This window comes from Felis catus, chromosome C2 (assembly GCF_018350175.1).
Source record: "Felis catus isolate Fca126 chromosome C2, F.catus_Fca126_mat1.0, whole genome shotgun sequence".
In the NCBI taxonomy this organism is placed as follows: Eukaryota; Metazoa; Chordata; class Mammalia; order Carnivora; family Felidae; genus Felis; species Felis catus.
In genome coordinates this window covers 117,422,836-117,441,573 of record NC_058376.1, presented here as the reverse complement: position 1 = coordinate 117,441,573, position 18,738 = coordinate 117,422,836, and the positions used below count along the sequence as shown (strand labels likewise).

The window sequence follows — 18,738 nt, the reverse complement described above, 5'->3', positions numbered from 1 at the left end:
TGCCCTCCTGCTTAACCTGCACACAGATTATAGACCTCAGAATAAAATGTTATGTTTTGATAAAGTAGTCAGTTGTCTTTTACAGAGATTGAGAAAAGAAAAAGGTAACTTTTATATTTACTCACATATGTATAATTTTTGCTTTTCATTTTTTCTTGTAGATAGAGACTTACCTCATTTCCCTTTGGGCTGGAGAATTTCTTTTGGTATTTCTTGTAGTATAGGACAACTCCAGACAAATTCGCTCAACTTTTTTAATCTAAAAATATTTTTATTTTGGGGCGCCTGGGTGGCTCAGTCGGTTAAGCACCTGACTTCAGCTGAGGTCACGATCTCATGGTCCGTGAGTTCAAGCCCCGTGTCAGGCTCTGGGCTGATGGCTCAGAGCCTGGAGCCTGCTTCCGATTCTGTGTCTCCCTCTTTCTCTGCCCCTCCCCCGTTCATGCTCTGTTTCTCTCTGTCCCAAAAATAAACGTTAAAAATATTTTTATTTTATATACATTTTAATGGTATCTTCACTGGATATAGAATTTTGGGTGAACAGATTTTTTTTTCTTCCCCTACAATTTACAGTTTTAACCTCCATTTTATCTGATGGGATTCGTATTACTGGTTTTTGAGATGAAATGTGTCAGCTTTGGTTTTCTGCAGTTTATGATGTGTGGCTTTCTTTGTATTTATCCTACTTAGTTTCCTCTGAGTGTCATAGATAGGTAGGTTGATAGTAGTTAAACTTTCAACCATGATTCCTTTAAATTACTTCCCAAACTGATTCTTGTTCTTTCCTTTCCCCCTGTGAATTCAATTAAATGTATATTAGACTACTTACTGTTACTTCATTGGTCACCAAGACTTTATTTACTTTTTTCCAATTTTTTTTTCTCTCTCCTTCTAAATGTTTATTTTTTTTGAGAGACACAGAGAGAGCATGGGAAGAGGGGCAGAGAGAGAGGAGAGGGAGAATCCCAAGCAGGCTCTGGGCTGTCAGCACGGAGCCCAATGCAGGGCTCTATCTCACGAACCATGAGATCACGATCTGAGCCGAAATCAAGAATCCAACGCTTAACCGACTGAGCTACTCAGGCACCCCCCCCCCAATTTTTTTCTCTCTAAATTGAATAATTTCTATGGTTTGCTTTTCATAATTTACCGGCCTTATTTCAATCTGTTGTTAAGCTCATTACAGATATTACATTTTTCAGTTCTTATATTCCTATTTGGTTCTTTTTCACAGCTTCTATGTACCTGCTGAGATTGCACACCTGTTCATTCATTTTGACCATCATTTTCTTTAAATTATTGAACATATTTATAATACCTGTTTACTACTCTTCCAATATTTGTTTCACCTTGGGATCTATTTGCTTGGGTGGCTTTTTTTTTGACATAGCCACAATTTTCTGTTTCTTAGGATGTGTATTAATTTTTTATTGTGTATAGGATATTGTGGATAATTATTGTAGAATTTCTGATTTTTGTCTTCTTTCTCTGAAAAGGATTAATTGTTCTCAGACATGTAGCTGAAGGCAGATCATCTTTAACTCCTGGACCTTTGGTTTATACTGTGTTAAGGCCAGTCTATCAAATGCCTGAAGGTTTTACCAAGCCCCACTATCCTTGGCAGTCCTCATATTCCAAACTCTATTTCCTGGCACGGAACAGGAAAAGAAACCTCTGTCCAGTCCTTTCAGCTGTTACTTTCTGCTGTCATCACTGGGGACTCCCCAGCACATGTATAGTTCAATGGTCAGTCAAGAATTATAGGGTTTTTCACAGGCAAATGTTAATGTTTTTCCCTCTGTATCACTTTACTTTCTGATATTACCCTCAATGCGCAGCCTGAAATCTCTTCACTGACATCACAAGTCAATAAAACTGAAGATTCTACTTGAGTTGTAGCTGCCCTGCACCTGAGGACTGGGGACTGTCCACAGGGAAATGGCTGAATAAACATGGATCTCACTCAGTTATTATAATTCTCTTCTTTTACTGGTCAAATCCTCTACAGTTTTGGACTGCTTTTGACAGCTCTCCAATGTCTTCAAGTAATTGTTTCAGGTTCATTATTATCCATGGGATAGTTATTCCAGTACAAGCTAACTTATCTTTTGTTTTTTTTTTTTTGAGAGAGAGAGAGAGAGAGAGAGAGAGAGAGAGAGAGAGAGAGCGCCAAGTGGGGGAGGGGTAGAGAGAGGAGGACAGAGGATCCTAAGGAGGCTCTGTGCTGACAGCAGCAAGCCCGATGTAGGGCTTGAACTCATGAACTGCGAGATCATGGCCTGAGCCAAAGTCAGACATTCAACTGACTGAGCCACCCAGGTGCCTCCAAGCTAACTTATCATTGCTGAAATTCTAACTCTCACAGACTCATAACATTTTCAAGTATTTCATTGCTAGAGAAACCAAACTGTTATAAAGTTCTTTTTATTAAAATCTATATCCACAAGACATTCTTTGTTTTTGCTTGCTTCTACTTTTTGTTCCAAAAGATATTTCTTCCTTTAATTCAATAGCCTTTTAAGTTTTTGTAAATTGCTATCCACTGTTCCTTAAATATTTTCTTCTGAAGACTGAACGCTCTTTCTTTTTGCTACTTCTATTTTTTCATGATTGCAGATTCCTTACATTGAGATTAGCTTCCTTAGAATTATTAATTACTTTTTAATAGTTGGTCTGATACTGTGTAACACAACGAAATATCAATAGGACCCTATTATTGAGGCCCAATTATGTTAGCTTTATGGGCATAGTAACCATTTCTAGTATATTTGTGGTGATTAAACCCCAACATTAGTGACCCTGGAGTCTGTCTTTTCATTGTATACGACATTGTATACGACAGAAATTTTACTTATTAGTATTTGGTAGATGATCTTTTATTTCCTGACCTCCGTTCTTTAGTCCAGTAAGGTCTATGCATAAGATATAAGGGAAATGGAACCCAAAGAATTTTAACAAAAGAGTAAACAAAAATCATAAGAAATGAGAGTAGGCTGGGGTGCCTGAGTGGCTCAGTCACTTAAGTGTCGGACTTCGACTCAGGTCATGATCTCACGGTTCGTGGGTTCTATCCCCAAGTCAGGCTCTATGCTGACATCTCAGACCTGGGGCTGCTTCGGATTCTGCGTCTCCCTCTCTCTCTGCCCCTCCCCCACTCACGTTCTATCTCTTTCTGTCTCTCAATAACAAATAAACATTTTTTAAAAAATGAGAGTAGGCTGAATTTGGGGGTGGAAGGATATGAGCATGGTGGAGAAAGGCTTTTCCCAGCAACTAAAGTATTCCTTTTTTTTTTTTTTTTACCAGCAAATAATATTAGGTGAATTGCCCAGATTTCAATGATCATCCTCCTAGCTACTCTCAAAAATTTTGGAGTCAGAGTACTCCATGGCCCCTACAGTGTTCATACATTATAACATTGACCATGAAAATGAACTTTCCTTCCAACTAATCAGTGTAAAGAGAGTACTTGTACAACTGGAAATATTTCTGTTCGTGTGCAGCATTAGATACGAACAGGATGCCAGCAACAATATGCTTCAGGGTAAAGTTTCTCATTGTCAGATTTCTCCTTATGGATGGACTTGTTACAAATGTTGTGTTTCAAACTGACTTCTCTGGCACATTAACCAGGAAAAGTCAGTAAAAACAGAAATCCTTGTAATGAAATTGTTTCTCTCCAGAGTGCACATAATGGAAGTTTTTTTGCTCTCTTTGGAATCTTACCTGCTGACTTAGGGCTAATTTAGGGGGGGTCTCACCCAGAAACTCATTTAATGGCAATTTAAGAACACAATGTGGTTAGCCATTTATAGACAGTATCATCAAACCAGCTCTTTAAAGCTATAGATATAGAGTCTGTACGGGCAACTGACTTTTTTATTTTAGAAAGAGAAACTTGTATTTTGCCTATATAATTTCATTTTCTTCATTAAATCCATTTAGGTCCACAGCTTTATGACTAAAATTAGAGGTAGCCTATTAAGGTTAATTTGAATCTGTATTTTGTTAACCTTTTGTGTTAGCTTTTTTCTTAGATTTTTGTCATATACATTGACTTTTTTATGTCTACTTTTTTAACGTCTACATTTATGTCACTGATACAACTGCTGGGATAAATAAAGAATTTGCTAAGTTACCACTAGAGGCTAATTTCAGGATGAAAGAAATTCGGTAATTAATACTTTTGATAATTGTTCAACCAGCTAAAAATCCACTTAGACTGTCCTGTTATATAGCCACTTTTTTCTTTCTTGCCCAAAGCAATTAAAATGAACATTTGTGCTACATGTATGTTAAAAACAATGTTCATCATGGTGGTCCCATGATCTCTCTATAGTAACAAGCAGGAAAGGAAAATGTGTCCACTTCATAAGTTTGATATTTGAGAACACAAAATTGTTAATATTGTTTACTACTCCTTTTGCTAAATGCTCACATTCTATTATTTAAAAAATAATACTATAAATTTGCCTGAAATTGATATTGTAGTGTATTGTGCATTGAATTGTATCCCCCTAAAAGATCTTAATGCCCTAATTTTTGGTACTTGTGCCCGTGATCTTACTTGGACATAGGGCCTTTATGAATGTAATCAAACTAAAGTGAGACCATACTATGGGCGCCTGGGTGGCTAAGTCGGTTAAACATCTGACTTTGGCTCAGGTCATGATCTCACGGTTCATGACTTCAAGTCCTGCATTGGGCTCTGTGCTAACAGCTCAGAGCCTGGCACCTGCTTCACATTCTGTGTCTCCCTCTCTCTCTGCCCCTCCCCTGCTCACGCCTGTCCCTCTCTGTCTCTCAAAAATAAACATTGACAGAAAAATTTAAATGCAACCATACTAAATTGGAGTGGTCCTAACCCAATGACTAGTGCCTCATAAGAAGAGAGAAATTGGAACACAGAGACAGACGAACGAAAGCACCATGTGACAATGCAGGCAGAGATCGGAGTGATGTGTCTATAAAGCCAAGGAGCACCAAGGATTGCTAGCAACCTCCAGAAGCCAGGAGAGAGGTATAGAAGTGTTTCTTCCTCTGAGTCTGCAAGAATGAATCAACCTTGATAACACTTTTTCTTCAAATTTCTAGCCTCCAGAACTGTGACAGAATAGAATTCTGTTATTTAATGTGATCTGGTTTGTGGCAATTTGTTAAAGCAACCAGAGAAAATTAAAATAGAACGTGTGTGTGTGTGTGTGTGTGTGTGTGTGTGTGTGTGTGTGTATAAGATTGCTATAAGTCAATATTGCACTTTTTTTCTCTGTGGAAATTGGGAGAGTTTGCCTTTCACTAGTTTTCTGAATGTTCACATGTTCTATGATGTTGAAAATATAATTGACAGTGGTTTCAAAGAAACATTTACATGTTATTTTGTGCCCATGGATGTAGTTTATATGATTTTAAAAGCTTGTATTCAAGGTGCTTGCATGGCTCAGTTGGTTGAGCACCAACTTCGCCAACCTGAGCATGGCTCAGGTCATATCCTGCGGTTTTTGAGTTCAAGCCCCGCATCAGGCACTGTGCTGACAGCTCAGAGCCTGAACCTGCTTTGGATCCTGTGTGTCCCTCTCTCTCTGCCCCTTCCCCACTTGCACTCTGTCTCTCTTTCAAAAATAAAATGAACATTAAAAAAAAATCTTAAAAAAGCTTGAAGTCATTTATACCATCTATTCAAATTTTCTTTGATACATGAAGTGGAAAGTGGGTTGCATCTTCAAGAATACAGCAATAAAGAATGGAAAAGAATGACTGAAGTGTTTGGGGGAACACATGAAACCCTAATCAAAATGATTTCAATATCACCTCAAGGAAGCACAAATAAAAATGATTTATCAAGAAGAAAGAGAATTTCAATCTTATTGAAGTAAAATTATACTAAAAAGCATGGGGTGATTTTTAAAAAATATATCTCAAGGAACCTGGGTGGCTCAGTTCGTTAAGCCTCCAACTCTTGATTTCAGCTCAAGTCATGATCTCCTGATTCCTGAGATCAAGCCCTGCACTGATCAAGTTCAGCACGGAGCCCACTTAGGATTCTCCCTCTCTCCCTCTCTCTCTGTCCCTCCCCCGTTCACTCACTTGCAAATAAATAAATAAACATTAAAATAAATATTAAAAATATTTATATTTCTCTATAAACAAACAAGTCCACAAGGTGTTTTGCAGGAAGAGAGAATCTAGAGCCAGAAAACTAAAAAAGTTACAGAAGATTTGGAGTTGAATTTACACAGTGAGGAATATAAGCTCATACTCCTACATAATTTGGAAAGCTAATAAATTCAACCTTTGGAGTTCTAATAAAACAAGAGAGTTGAAGCACACATCAAATTGGTATTCTGTTATCATTTCATTCAACAGATATTTTAAAAGTATCCTGAGCCATCTCTTTGGGTTCCTTGGAAATCAAACTAAGGGACAAATAGTGGGGTAATGCCTCCATTTGAAAGCACTAAACTTAAATTGAAAAAAAAACCATTTTTTTAATGTATAAAAAAACAGAAATAACAAACCTGATTCAGAAATATGTGTTCTCTGTCTTACATGTAGGAAGCCATGGGTAAAAGAGACTCTGGGTTGCATATAGGTGATAGAAATTTCCCTCGTGGCCTTAATGATGCAATAATTCCTGCCTGCTTCCCAACTAGCCTCCACTTGCTCCCACTGCACCTCTGTGTTATGGGATGCTATTCACTCTCATTATCAGTTCTTAGTTTCACATCTCTTCCACATTAATACTTTTCCACCTCTACTAAGCTCCAGGGGTTAGGTGAATATACCATATCTACAAAGAAAAGCAAAAAGAAATCGAAATCCTTGACCTGTAAAGAAAAAAAAATGGGATTATTGTTATCTTCCACTTTTCAAAAATACCTCAGTCTTGCTACACTTTCTGGTAGAGAAGGGCAGAGGAAGGACAGGGAACAGAGAGGCTATGTGACACAGAGAGGTAGCCTAAATAGTTTGTCCAGCAGTAGACAGTTGTAAAGTGTCTTTAAGGCTCATATTTCAATAAAAATGTAAATCTACAAGACAATTTGAAGAAAACAAGTCTCATTAAATTAGTACATTGATGGGGCGCCTGGGTGGCCACAGTCAGTTGAGCAACCAACTCTTGATTTCGGCTGAGGTTATGCCCTCACACTTTGTGAGATCGAGCCCTGTGTCAGGCTCTGCGCTGACAGCACAGAGCCTGCTTGAGTCTCTCTCTCTGTCTCTCTCTGTCTCTCTCTCTCCTCTATACCATGCCCAATCCAAGTGTGCTCTTTCTCCCTCTCCAAATAAATAAAGAAAAAAGGTTAGTACATTGATGTGTTCATTGAATTGTATGAGAAAGACTTTGGAAAGAGTAGTCCATCATTTTACAGTGGAGGGGAGATAATACATGCCTATTGGACCAAAGAATTAAGATTTCTGAATGCATGAAAAGTGTACTGAACAACATCACAAGAGGAGGAACACTGTAGCTTCATAAGAGTACATCCAACAGACCTCCTGACTTTCAGTTTAATTTGTATGGAGTGTACCTGTCAGATGTACCAGAAGATGAAAACAAGTGCAGAAGTTTCGTGGAGAGACCAGTGGAGAGACTATCCAGTTGGGCTGCAGAAAATCTGTGCTGATTCTTTCATTCATTTGGAAGAAGTCTGAGCTAAGCCAAGCACAGCACTTGACACATAACTAGCACTAAATTATTTGCACAACAAAAGAATGAATCAAAGTAAGGAAGTAAAGAGGAGCAACCCTAGTTAAAATGACTGTTACTTGCTTGGGGAAGTTTATGAAATAAGCAACCAAGTTACATTAATTCAAACTATAAATTATTTAAGCTAAAGAGAATAGAATCTGAATAGTATCAGTTGAAAATTTATCTTTCCTGAGGCACCTGGGTGGCTCAGTCGGTTGGGCATCCAACTTCAGCTCGGGTCATGATTTTGCGGTCTGTGAGTTCAAGCCCCGCATCAGGCTCTGTGCTGACAGCTCAGAGCCTGGAGCCTGCTTCGGATTCTGTGTCTCCCTCTCTCTCTGCCTCTCCCCTGCTTACACTGTGTGTGTGTCTCTCTCTCTCAGAAATAAATAAACATCAAAAAAATTATTCTTTCTTCCCTGCTTTAAATTTCATTTACAGTCTTGACAATAGATTTTTGTAAATTACAACAAAATTACATCTTTATGTTTTGGAAAAAAACAGCAAAAAAAGAATACAGATATTTAAGTTCCAGTTTGATCTGTGACAAACCTTTAAATCTTTATTCTTATTTGTCATTGACCTAATGCCAATGCTCCTCTTTCAAAGAAACTTTTGATGATTTAAGACTGAAGCTGCCATCAGCATAGTTTCATTTATTTATTTATTTATTTATTTATAAGATTTTTTTTTTTAATTATTATTTTTAAGTAATCTCTACTCCCAACATGGGACTGGAACTTACAACCCTGAGGTCAAAAGTCTCATGCTCTGCCTACTGAGTCAGCCAGGCACCCCAGCCCAGTTTCTTCACATCTGAATCTCCATGAATTAGTATAATCCTGGCACTTTAGCCAATTAATAAGTACCTGTTGAAGATTTCACAACTGAATAGTAATTCAAATGAAACTTTTCAGCAACATTGAAAACTTCTCTTTTGAATCTTTCTAGCTCCTGGTTGATTAATTCTGTGTTATACTTTTTCAGATTACCTGGCCATCATTTCTGAGCTGATAGAATTGCAAATGTCTGTCAAATTTACAAAACAATATTTCCTCCCTGTGTGAGAGTACATTAAAACATTCCTTACTTTGGATACATTCCTCTTCTCGGCTGTTTGGAAGCAGTGAATCTGTCCACCTATAAGAAAACAAAAGAATTCCCCACCTTGTAATCAAAGGATTCTTGATCTCCTAAAAAAATAAACAAAAAAATGAAAGGTTTGCAGATATCCATAAATGTTTGACTCATTGAACGGCACCAAAAGAGAAATTTCAGTCAATGAAAGAGGAAGACACCGTTAAAACAGAGGGAAGAGGAAATGAGATTAATTCTGGAGTGCTAGCAATTACTCCATTAAGTCCACTCCAATGGACTCCAATGAATCCATTAAAAGCAATGATAGCAAAACCAAAATGTAGGGCTGCTAAACGACCATTTTGGTAAAAGAAGTAAAATTTGGTATGGCCCCATTTGTTGAGTTCTAAAAATATATATATTAAAAATTTAGTAAACAAATTTTGATTGTTCTGTTTTATGACAGATTCCAGAGAATTGAAATATGCTATACAAAAATGATTAACCAATCAAATAAACTAATACAGTGTACAAAATCAGTACTTCAAGAAGAGATCCATTGATTGTGATGGAAACCACTCTGAATTCTAGAGAATGTTGGTCAACCATGCAGATGGCCAGATACACACTCGCATCGAGTCTTGAAGGAAATACAGTAACCGACCCCTGGGTATGAATGTAAGAAAAGTGAACATCATCATCTCAGAATGAAGGCATTATGATTGTTTTTATTATTTGAATCAAGGGAAATATTTGGATTTACAATACTTACATTTACTTTATGACTAAGCAAACTGCTGGATGTTAACAGGCAGAATCTAAATTATGTGAAGATGCTCTTTGCAAACATAAATATCTATCTCTTTTAGTGATAGATTAAGAAAGACATTAAGGTAAGAAAGCTGAGTGATGTGAACATTTCTTCTTCTTAATTTGGATATAGCGAGTAAGTTACCAAGTTAAAGAGAAAGGGGTTTATAGAAACGAAATTAAAAAGAAATTATGTCCAAACCAGATTGAATCTTGCATTGCATGAAGTGTATATCAAGAATCTATAGCAAATACCAGAAGAAATACGTGAAAAGCTCATCAAAGAATGAGAAAAACAATAAAGATTTGGCTCAAGGTTTCAAAGGGGGGAAAAGGAGTCAAAAGAAGTTTTTAAGAAAATCTGACAAAATCAACACTTGGAAGATTGTACTTTTCATGTAAAAAAAATAAAAATTTCATTAATTTTTGGTGTCCACCTTTCTATAAACTTACATGTTCCCTACTTAAAAGGCAGATAGAGGTGGTAGAAACATCATGTTCCTGAACATCTGCAGAAACTGGTAACACTTAGGAAGTAACTGTAGTCATTGATCTCTGGACAATGGAACCTGGGAAATTCTGCAGTTTCTTATGCTCAGTGTTGAAAACCATGAAACTGAGACTCCTGCTAAACTAATACAATTACGTATATTTTGTTTATAACCCTGAAACTGAAGGTGTTTACCTTTGAAAAAAAAAAGGCAAACAAAACAAAACAAACAAACAAAAACCTCTGGTCAAAGGAATGACAATTCAGAAATGTGCTGTAAATTTCTCTCCGAGACAACTGATCAAAATGTAACATAGCATTAAAACAATTTTTTTTAATTTTCCATAAAGTTTATTTATTTATTTTGAGAGAGACAGAGACAGCATGTGTGGGGGAGGGGCAGAGAGAGAGAGAGGGAGAAAGGGAATCTCGAGCAGGCTCTGTGCTGCCAGCGCAGAGCCCAATGCAGGGCTTGAACTCACTAAACCTTGAGATCATGGCAGGGCCAAAACCAAGAACCAGTTGCTTAACTGACTGAGCCACCCAGGCACCCCAGCATTAAAACATATTTTAATGAAATATGGCACCTACGATATATTTTAAAATTCTGGTGGAGTACATCAACTAAGAATTATTTATTGAACAGATACAGGGGTATCTTTCAAGCCCTCACTGTAGATGCATTTGGGCCTCAGCAATTGTCTAAAACCATGGTTCTCAAAGCTGGCTTCCCTGTAGACTTACCTGGCAAGATTTGTAAAAATATCAGTGTTTGGGCTCTCTATCCACAAAGATTCTGATTGAATTATTATGGTGTGGACCCCAGAAACTAACGACTAGGTCTACCTCTAATATTTTGGGGAAACAAGTCAATGCTCTCTCCATCTCTTGTCTCTCTGTATTTTCTATTGTTCTTTTTGTTTTATTTATTTATTTTATTAAGGTCTGGCTTTCTCTGCTTCTGTATTCATATGACAGAAAACAGTCCCTGAGTCGATCATCTGTGATAGAAATGCTGGTCATCTTAGGAAAGTATGGATGCTTTTCTAGTATGTATAGATAAAGATGTAGAGAATGGTAGGTGGCTGGCTTTAAAAAAAAAAAAAAAAAAAAAAGCCCAAATAAAGCAGGTAATATAATACTGTTCAGTTATAGAGAAATTATCTTGGATCTCTAACTCTCCTTCCTATGCTGACATGTGAAATAGGCCGTTTCAACACAACTTCTGTACTTATATTTGCTTATAATATTTTTGAAAAAAGTATTAAAATTCGTAGGTACACTGAAATTTTACTAATAAAATAATTGTTTCCTTTAGGAGTAATTCTTTAGCAGTTTTCATGAAGAGACATATTTCTTCTGCTGTGCAGACATAGCACCCCTCATTGTGCGCCATCATGTTCCTGGATCTCAGTTTGCTTGTTAGCCCCACCGAGGGGGCTGGTGACAAGGTGGAGGGATGGGGAATAAGGAATGTGAGAGTGTGAGAGAGGGACAAGATTTTTCTTTTTTTGACTACCTAGTAGAAACAAACCCAAAGCTTTTCTAAGTTCTAAGTAGATCTGCTAATCTTTTTAAAATTTTTTTTTTCAACGTTTATTTATTTTTGGGACAGAGAGAGACAGAGCATGAACGGGGGAGGGGCAGAGAGAGAGGGAGACACAGAATCGGAAACAGGCTCCAGGCTCTGAGCCATCAGCCCATAGCCCGACGAGGGGCTCGAACTCACGGACCGCGAGATCGTGACCTGGCTGAAGTCGGACGCTTAACCGACTGCGCCACCCAGGCGCCCCTGAAGTATTTCTGTTTAAAAAGTCAGGCACTCATCTTTCCCGGAACACCAGGATAATTGTTCACTTCCCCAACTGAGATTGAAATAAATGATATCACTACAGTTTGCAAAAAAGCAATTTTACTTCTTCATGAACAAAACACCAGTTACTTCTCAAATAGCCCAACCATATTTTTTGTATATTTTTAAAATAATATAATTGCTAACCCTATCTCTTGGCAAAAGCCTTTTAGCAATGAAATATTGGGCAACAATCACATGATGGAATCAAAAGGAGTTAATGAAAAGACTCTCACTTTAAGTTTTCAAAAAACAATACTTAATGATTACACAGGTCTTCAGAAACTCCTTTTGTATACTTTATCTTCAATTTTTATCAAGCTTAACTTAAATATGAGAAAACAGAGAGGTAAAATGAAAAAAATTTATGAGCTTGTTGTATGTTGTTGAATGAGTTCGTGAATGTTGTTGTAAGAATTCAATCCAAATACTCTCACTTCAAGTCCGGTCCCCTTTTCACTATGTCACGTGACATCCACTGAAAAACGAAGAAACAAAACCCTAATTAGTAAACTGCCAAAATCCACGCAAAATAAACAAAATTCCAACTGATTCCATACACTCCACGCTCAGTATGATTCAGTCATCTCACGTGGGTGGATGCAAACTTAATCTACATTAGCAGATAGATGTCCAGTGTCCAAGCAAGGAAGGTCCCAGGCAGTTCACCCGTCCTCTGCAATGCAAAGAACGTGTTTGAAATATCATTTAGTTCCCAGGGCCTCATCTCAAATAGAGCTACAGAACGTAAAGTGTCTTAAAGAGTCAGTACAGTGAGAGTGCATCTGGATATAGCTTCATTTGAAAAGCAGCTAAAGCCAGAAATATTTACACTGGAAAAATAAAGATTTAGGAAGAAGGAAGAATGGGCCAGTTGTTTTGAAGTATTTGAATTACATAGAAGTAACTGCATTGCAATGTGTTGGTGCTAAAAACAAGGAATAGAATTTTCAGAGGAGGACGAATGATGTTCCTTCAGTATACCACTTTCCAATCATTACAGCTCTCCAGAAGTTTCAAAGGACCACCTCACGAACAGGGTTCAAAGGGTGCCTGGCCAGTACATTGTACAGAAGATTCCAGACCTGCCCACCTCCAGCCAGCTCCCAACAGTTTAACCCAAGAAGGAAAGACTAGAGAGGTTCACTTGTTAGTGCAAGAGATCATACCTAACACTTTGACCATAGAAAGAGTTTGCCTACAAATACTTATAATAATGATTATAATAATGCTACTTGCTGCTGCTGCTGATAATGAAGATAGGAAATCATACCAGTCATTTGAGAAGCTGAGTATAGCACATTGATTCTCTGGTTCTTTATCATTCTTTTTTTTTTTTTTTTTTTTTCAAAATAATACCCTTGGATGTTCAGGAGACAGACTGAAAAGCAGAGGCTCAGTTAATGCCCTCAATTTAGAACTACATCTCTAAGAGAGACAGTGCCCTTGAGCTAAAAATGTAATTCTTGGCTTGGAGTATCCTGGCAGAGATTAGAGCAGACAGCTGCTCCTGTATGCTGCTCTCCATTGAAACAAAGCTGTGTGATGCTCACTGAAACAAGTCTTGAACTGCTCTGCTCCGCTGTCTCAACAGGTCTCCTGGAACCGAGGATTTTGTAATACAGCTTTATATCTTTGCAAAGGTTCTGTGGCCTTTGAGTGCTTCTGCCTTTGTTGGGTGGTTTTGTAAACAGTGACTGGATGTTAGGTCCCCTGGGTTAGAGGCAGACAAGATCAGTCCTGCCACTCGACATGTGTGTGCCCCTAGATGTCCTCCCTTGCAATAGTAAAATGTCAGTAATGCTTACCGCACTGGCTTGTTTGAAGGACTGAGGTAATCACACGCATAAAGGATTTAGCATGATATATAACAAATAAGTGCCGAAAAGGTATTCATTGTTTTAATCACATTCATACTCATTGTTTCAAGCAAGAGTGATTCCACAACCTTAGATAGTTCTGCGAAGAGTCCAACTACAGTTTTGTTGTAAACAGCTAAGCCTTTTTGCCTATTGCTTACAATAAAGTAAGGTTTGTTGAACAATATGATCTGTTATACAAAAGTCATCGTAAAATATCAAATAAATACTTACAATAAATGCTACGTATCGGGATATAGAAATTGCTTCGTGTTAACTTGTGGCTTTTTATTTTATCAATTTCTTTGAAATATGGGAAGGTGAGAATAAAGAGACATTGTGCAACTGGACCAAGATAAATATAGTTTTGGGTTCTGAAGCAGGAGCTTCTGGGAGGGTGATGACTGGAATTAGCTCCCTTCCCTCTGCCACCGAATCCTATGTGTCTGTTCTTCCTGAGTCAGATGGAAGCTGACGTTTATGGGAGTCTGTGGGCCACTGAGGCAGTGTGTTCCATAGTGGCCTTGGTGTGGAAGCTAATGCACAACCATGAACTCTTGGGCCGCATCAGTCTCTGAAGCCAGGGTTCCTATACTAAAGCCAAGAAGAAACTGAATCATGGGCAGATCCCTCCTGCCTTGTGTGCAGGAGAATAAGAATAGAATGGGTCATCAAGAGGTTTTCTTGAGGGGCACCTGGGTGGCTCAGTCAGTTAAGTGTCAGACTTTGGCTCAGATCATGATCTCGCAGTTCATGAGTTTGAGCCACACATCGGTCTCTGTGCTGACAGTTCAGAGCCTGGAACCTGTTTCAGATTCTGTGTTTCCCTTTTTCTCTGCCCCTCCTCTGCTCGCTCGCTCTCTCTCTCTCTCTCTCTCTCTCAAAAATAAACATAAAAAAAAAAAGAGGTTTTCTTGAGGCGCTACAGTAAAGAAAGGTTGACTTGCTTGCTTTTATTCTACCAGTCTCAGAGGAGAAGCCACAGACCCCATAGTGACCCATATGCCCTAGCAACTCTGATCTCCTCCCCTATTCCTCTCTCACTTACTTGCTTCTGCTCCAGTCACACTAGCCTCTTTCTGATGCTTAATGCCAGAATCACACTCCCACCCCAGGAACTTTACAATCATTACACCCTCTGTCTTTCTCAAATATTATGTAGTATACTTATTTTAAATTCTTATATTTATGAATGCATTTATTAAATTTATTTTCTGCCTCTCCCTCTTTTCTCCCATATTATCTTCATTAGTCCTAGAAAAGAAAAGAGTAAAAAACATAAATAAAATTTTATGCACAATAGGGGCACCTGGGTGGCTCAGTCAGTTAAGTGTCTGACTTTGGCTCCACTCATGATCTCGCGATTCATGGGTTCGAGCCCCGTGTTGGGCTCTGTGCTGACAGCTCAGAGCCTAGAGCCTGCTTCAGATTCTGTGTCTCCTCTCTCCGCCCCTCTCCTGCTCATGTTCTCTCTCTCTCTCTCAAAAATAAAATAAACATTATATAAAAAAATTAAAAAAAACATTTAAAATTTTTTAAAAAAATTCCATGCACAATAGAGACAACTTTGGAATCACTAAATTCTATTCCTGAAACCTTTATTACACTATATGTTAACCTACTTGGATTTAAATAAAATCTTAAAAAAAGTAATACGTTTAACAAGAAATGGATAGAACCTTCATGAAGAAGACTGAAATTTCAATGCTTGTTGTAAAATATAGGAAATGTAAGCAATGCTTTTCAATGGGAAGACTCAAGATTTCAAAAATCAATACATTTAAAGTTAATATATTAATTTAATACAAAAAACACTTAACTTTTAAAAAATTGCTAAAATGATCTTCAATTACATGAAGAAAAAAACTAAATGCCCAAGAATAGCCCAAGAAAACACTGGAAATGTAGTTTAATATATAGTTCACAGTAATTGAGCTATTGAATATTTTTTTACAATGATTCAAATGATTTTGAAAACAATGTCTCTTAGCTTTCAATAGCAGATTTCTTTGTAAGCAATTATATATACTCACAAATATATGACAGTTGTTAAGTTTGCTAACCTATTTCTTTAAAAAATTTTTTTAAAAATATTTTTATTTATTTTTGAGACAGAGAGAGACAGAGCATGAGCAGGGGAGGGGCAGAGAGAGAGGGAGACACAGAATCTGAAGCAGGGTCCAGGCTCTGAGCTGTCATCACAGAGCCCGACGCGGGGCTCAAACTCATGGAGTGTGAAATCATGACCAGAGCTGAAGTCGGATGCTCAACCGACTGAGCCACCCGGGTGCCCCTTGTTAACCTATTTTCTACTCTGCTCTTGTTCAATTCTCATAATATGTTTCTTCCTATCATAATTATACTGTGATGAGTTTTAAATTTGGGGGACATAAGACTACCAGAAACAGGTTTGTTTATAGGCTCTAAAAATAAATAATGCAAAATAATAGAACATTTGAAAATGGCTACTTCCAGTGAATACATATAAGTTGTTTGCTTTCAATGTTTGTATATATTTTTCCTGTTTTTTTTTTTTTAAGTTTATTTATTTATTTTGAGAGACACAGGGGCACGGTGCTGTCAGCCCAGAGCCTGATACAGGGCTCAAACTCATGAACTGTGAGATCATGACCTGAGCTGAAATCAAGAGTTGGATGCTCAACCGACTGAGTCACCCAAGAGCCCCTATATTTTTCTTCTTTAAGTGTATGTTACCTGTGGATTTGGTGCCTTCCATGTTATTATGACAAGAAAGAAACTGTCCGTTGTTCCCCACCCACTGAATTTAGTCAGATATTTTAGTCAGAAGTCAGTCAACTTCTCCAGGCCATTGATTCTTGTTAGGTTCGTAATGGAAATATTTTCAATATTTTTCTGGTTGTGAAAATGATCCAGACATATTATAAAGATTGAAACAACAAAGAAGAGAGGGAGCTAATGTGTCAGATGGAAACACACTCAAACACACACAAATGCAGGATAGAAGAAAGGGCCCAAAGCATTCTTAATTTCAAGAATATATTCACCACATACAAAACAAACAAGTCCAGTCTGGAGACATGTGAAATTCAGATGTGGTAGCCTGGTCCCGTTGACTCGATCTCAATTAGCCGACGTGCCAATATACTGTGCCAACCTTTGGACCTTAGGCCATATAGATAGATAGATAGATAGATAGATAGATAGATAGATAGATACAGATAGATACAGACAGACAGCTATTTCCAGATATATAGATATTTCTTTCTGGATTGAGAACATGCACCAGAAACCACCTAGCCTTTTGAAGTGTCCACCTCCAATATCTTCAACTCTTTCTTTTTTCTTTCTTCTGCTTAGGCAAAATTTAGGCTTTGCCCCTGATCTGAAAAAAGTACCCTGTTGTCTCCATTTCTCCCTATACACCATGGAGACTTTTCTCTTCTTCTCGACTGAAAAGCATTTCTATCTTATTTTCCATTCATTTCTCAACTGCTTGCAATCTGGCTTGCTTTCTTAATTCTCCATGGAAATGATTCTGGCATAGTTCATGAATGACCTCTGTATTTCCAAATTCAATGGAAACAATTAAGTCTTTATTTACTGACCCTTCATGGCTCTCTGCTCCTTGACATCACACCCTCCTGGTTCTCATACTTTTACAGTTCTTTGCCTCTTTCACAACTTCCCCCCCCCCCCCGCCCCACCACATAACCTCTAAATGTCCATTTCCCTAGGATACATTACTTGACAAATCTTTGTTGGGTAATCTCACCTTTTCAAATGTTTTCAGTGACTACCCTTGTATTGAAATTCCCAAACCTCTTGATTCCACAGAGAGCTCGTCCTCAGCTATAGACTCATATATCCAATTGCTTACTAGACATTCCCATCGGGGCCTGGCAATGGCATCCCAAATTCAACAGATTCAAAATAAAATTGATTTTATCCCAGGCATGTTTTTCTATGTTTCCTGTTTTGATCGGTGGTACTATAATGCACTTAGCTAGAAATCAGGAGTTTTCCTTGAAACTCACCTTCCACTAACTAACATCTAATCAATTGCTATATGTGTGTAGATCTTGCCTCTCAAATAATTGTCCTCTTTTCCTTCTTTAATACCACAAAGGTATGCAAACTGTCTTAATGATTGTCTTAATCATTGTCTTAATGATGTCACCAAAATACAATTCAAACCACATTAGTCCCCTGTTTAAATCCTTCATTGCCTTGGGGCACCTGGGTGACACAGTCAGTTGAGCTTCTGACTCTTCTTTTTCTTTCTTTCTTTCTTTCTTTCTTTCTTTCTTTCTTTCTTTCTTTCTTTCTTAGAAAGAGAGAGACACACACACAGAGCGTGAGTGGGGGAGGGGCAGAGACAGAGGGAGACACAGAATCTGAATCAGGCTCCAGGCTCTGAGCTGTCAGCACAGAACCCAACGCGGGGCTCGAACCCATGAACCGTGAGATCATGATGACCTGAAACAAAGTCGGACGTTTAACAGACTGAGCCAGACTGAACAGACTGTTCCTCTTTTCATATCATCCCCTTATTCTGGAATTTTCTTCTACTTCCATCCCTCTTCTATTTCTGCCCTTTACCTGGGTAACTCCTATACAAATCTTGGTTCAGGCCTTACTCCCCAAACCTTTCCAACTCCTCTCTGCTATTCTTCCTTCATCCCATTGGGTTAAACCCTCTTTTTATGGATCCTCCGGCACCTCTCCCTATTATCATCCTCACACCGTATGTTACAATTAGCTTTGTGGGCTCACGGGTAGACTGTGTCCAAGGTGGCACCTGTGTAATCCCAGTTCTTAGCACAGTGGCAGGCACATGGTTGGATTCAATACATATCTTGGATGGACAGATGTACGGTATCTTTTACTAGATTTCTTGAATAGTCACTTAGTGAGTGCCAACTAAATGGAAAGTTATCACAGGCATTATCGTCACCAAGGACATACTGTTTGTTCCATT

The 18,738-nt window shown here is 38.0% G+C and overlaps 1 protein-coding gene and 1 pseudogene across 2 annotated transcripts in view; both read right to left on the bottom strand.

Annotated features, from left to right (window-relative positions):
• PLSCR4 (phospholipid scramblase 4) overlaps positions 1–18,738 on the bottom strand; it is a 135,492-nt gene that overhangs the window by 52,612 nt on the left and 64,142 nt on the right. The window lies entirely within an intron of this gene.
• LOC101086498 overlaps positions 6,112–18,738 on the bottom strand; it is a 57,090-nt pseudogene continuing 44,463 nt past the window's right edge.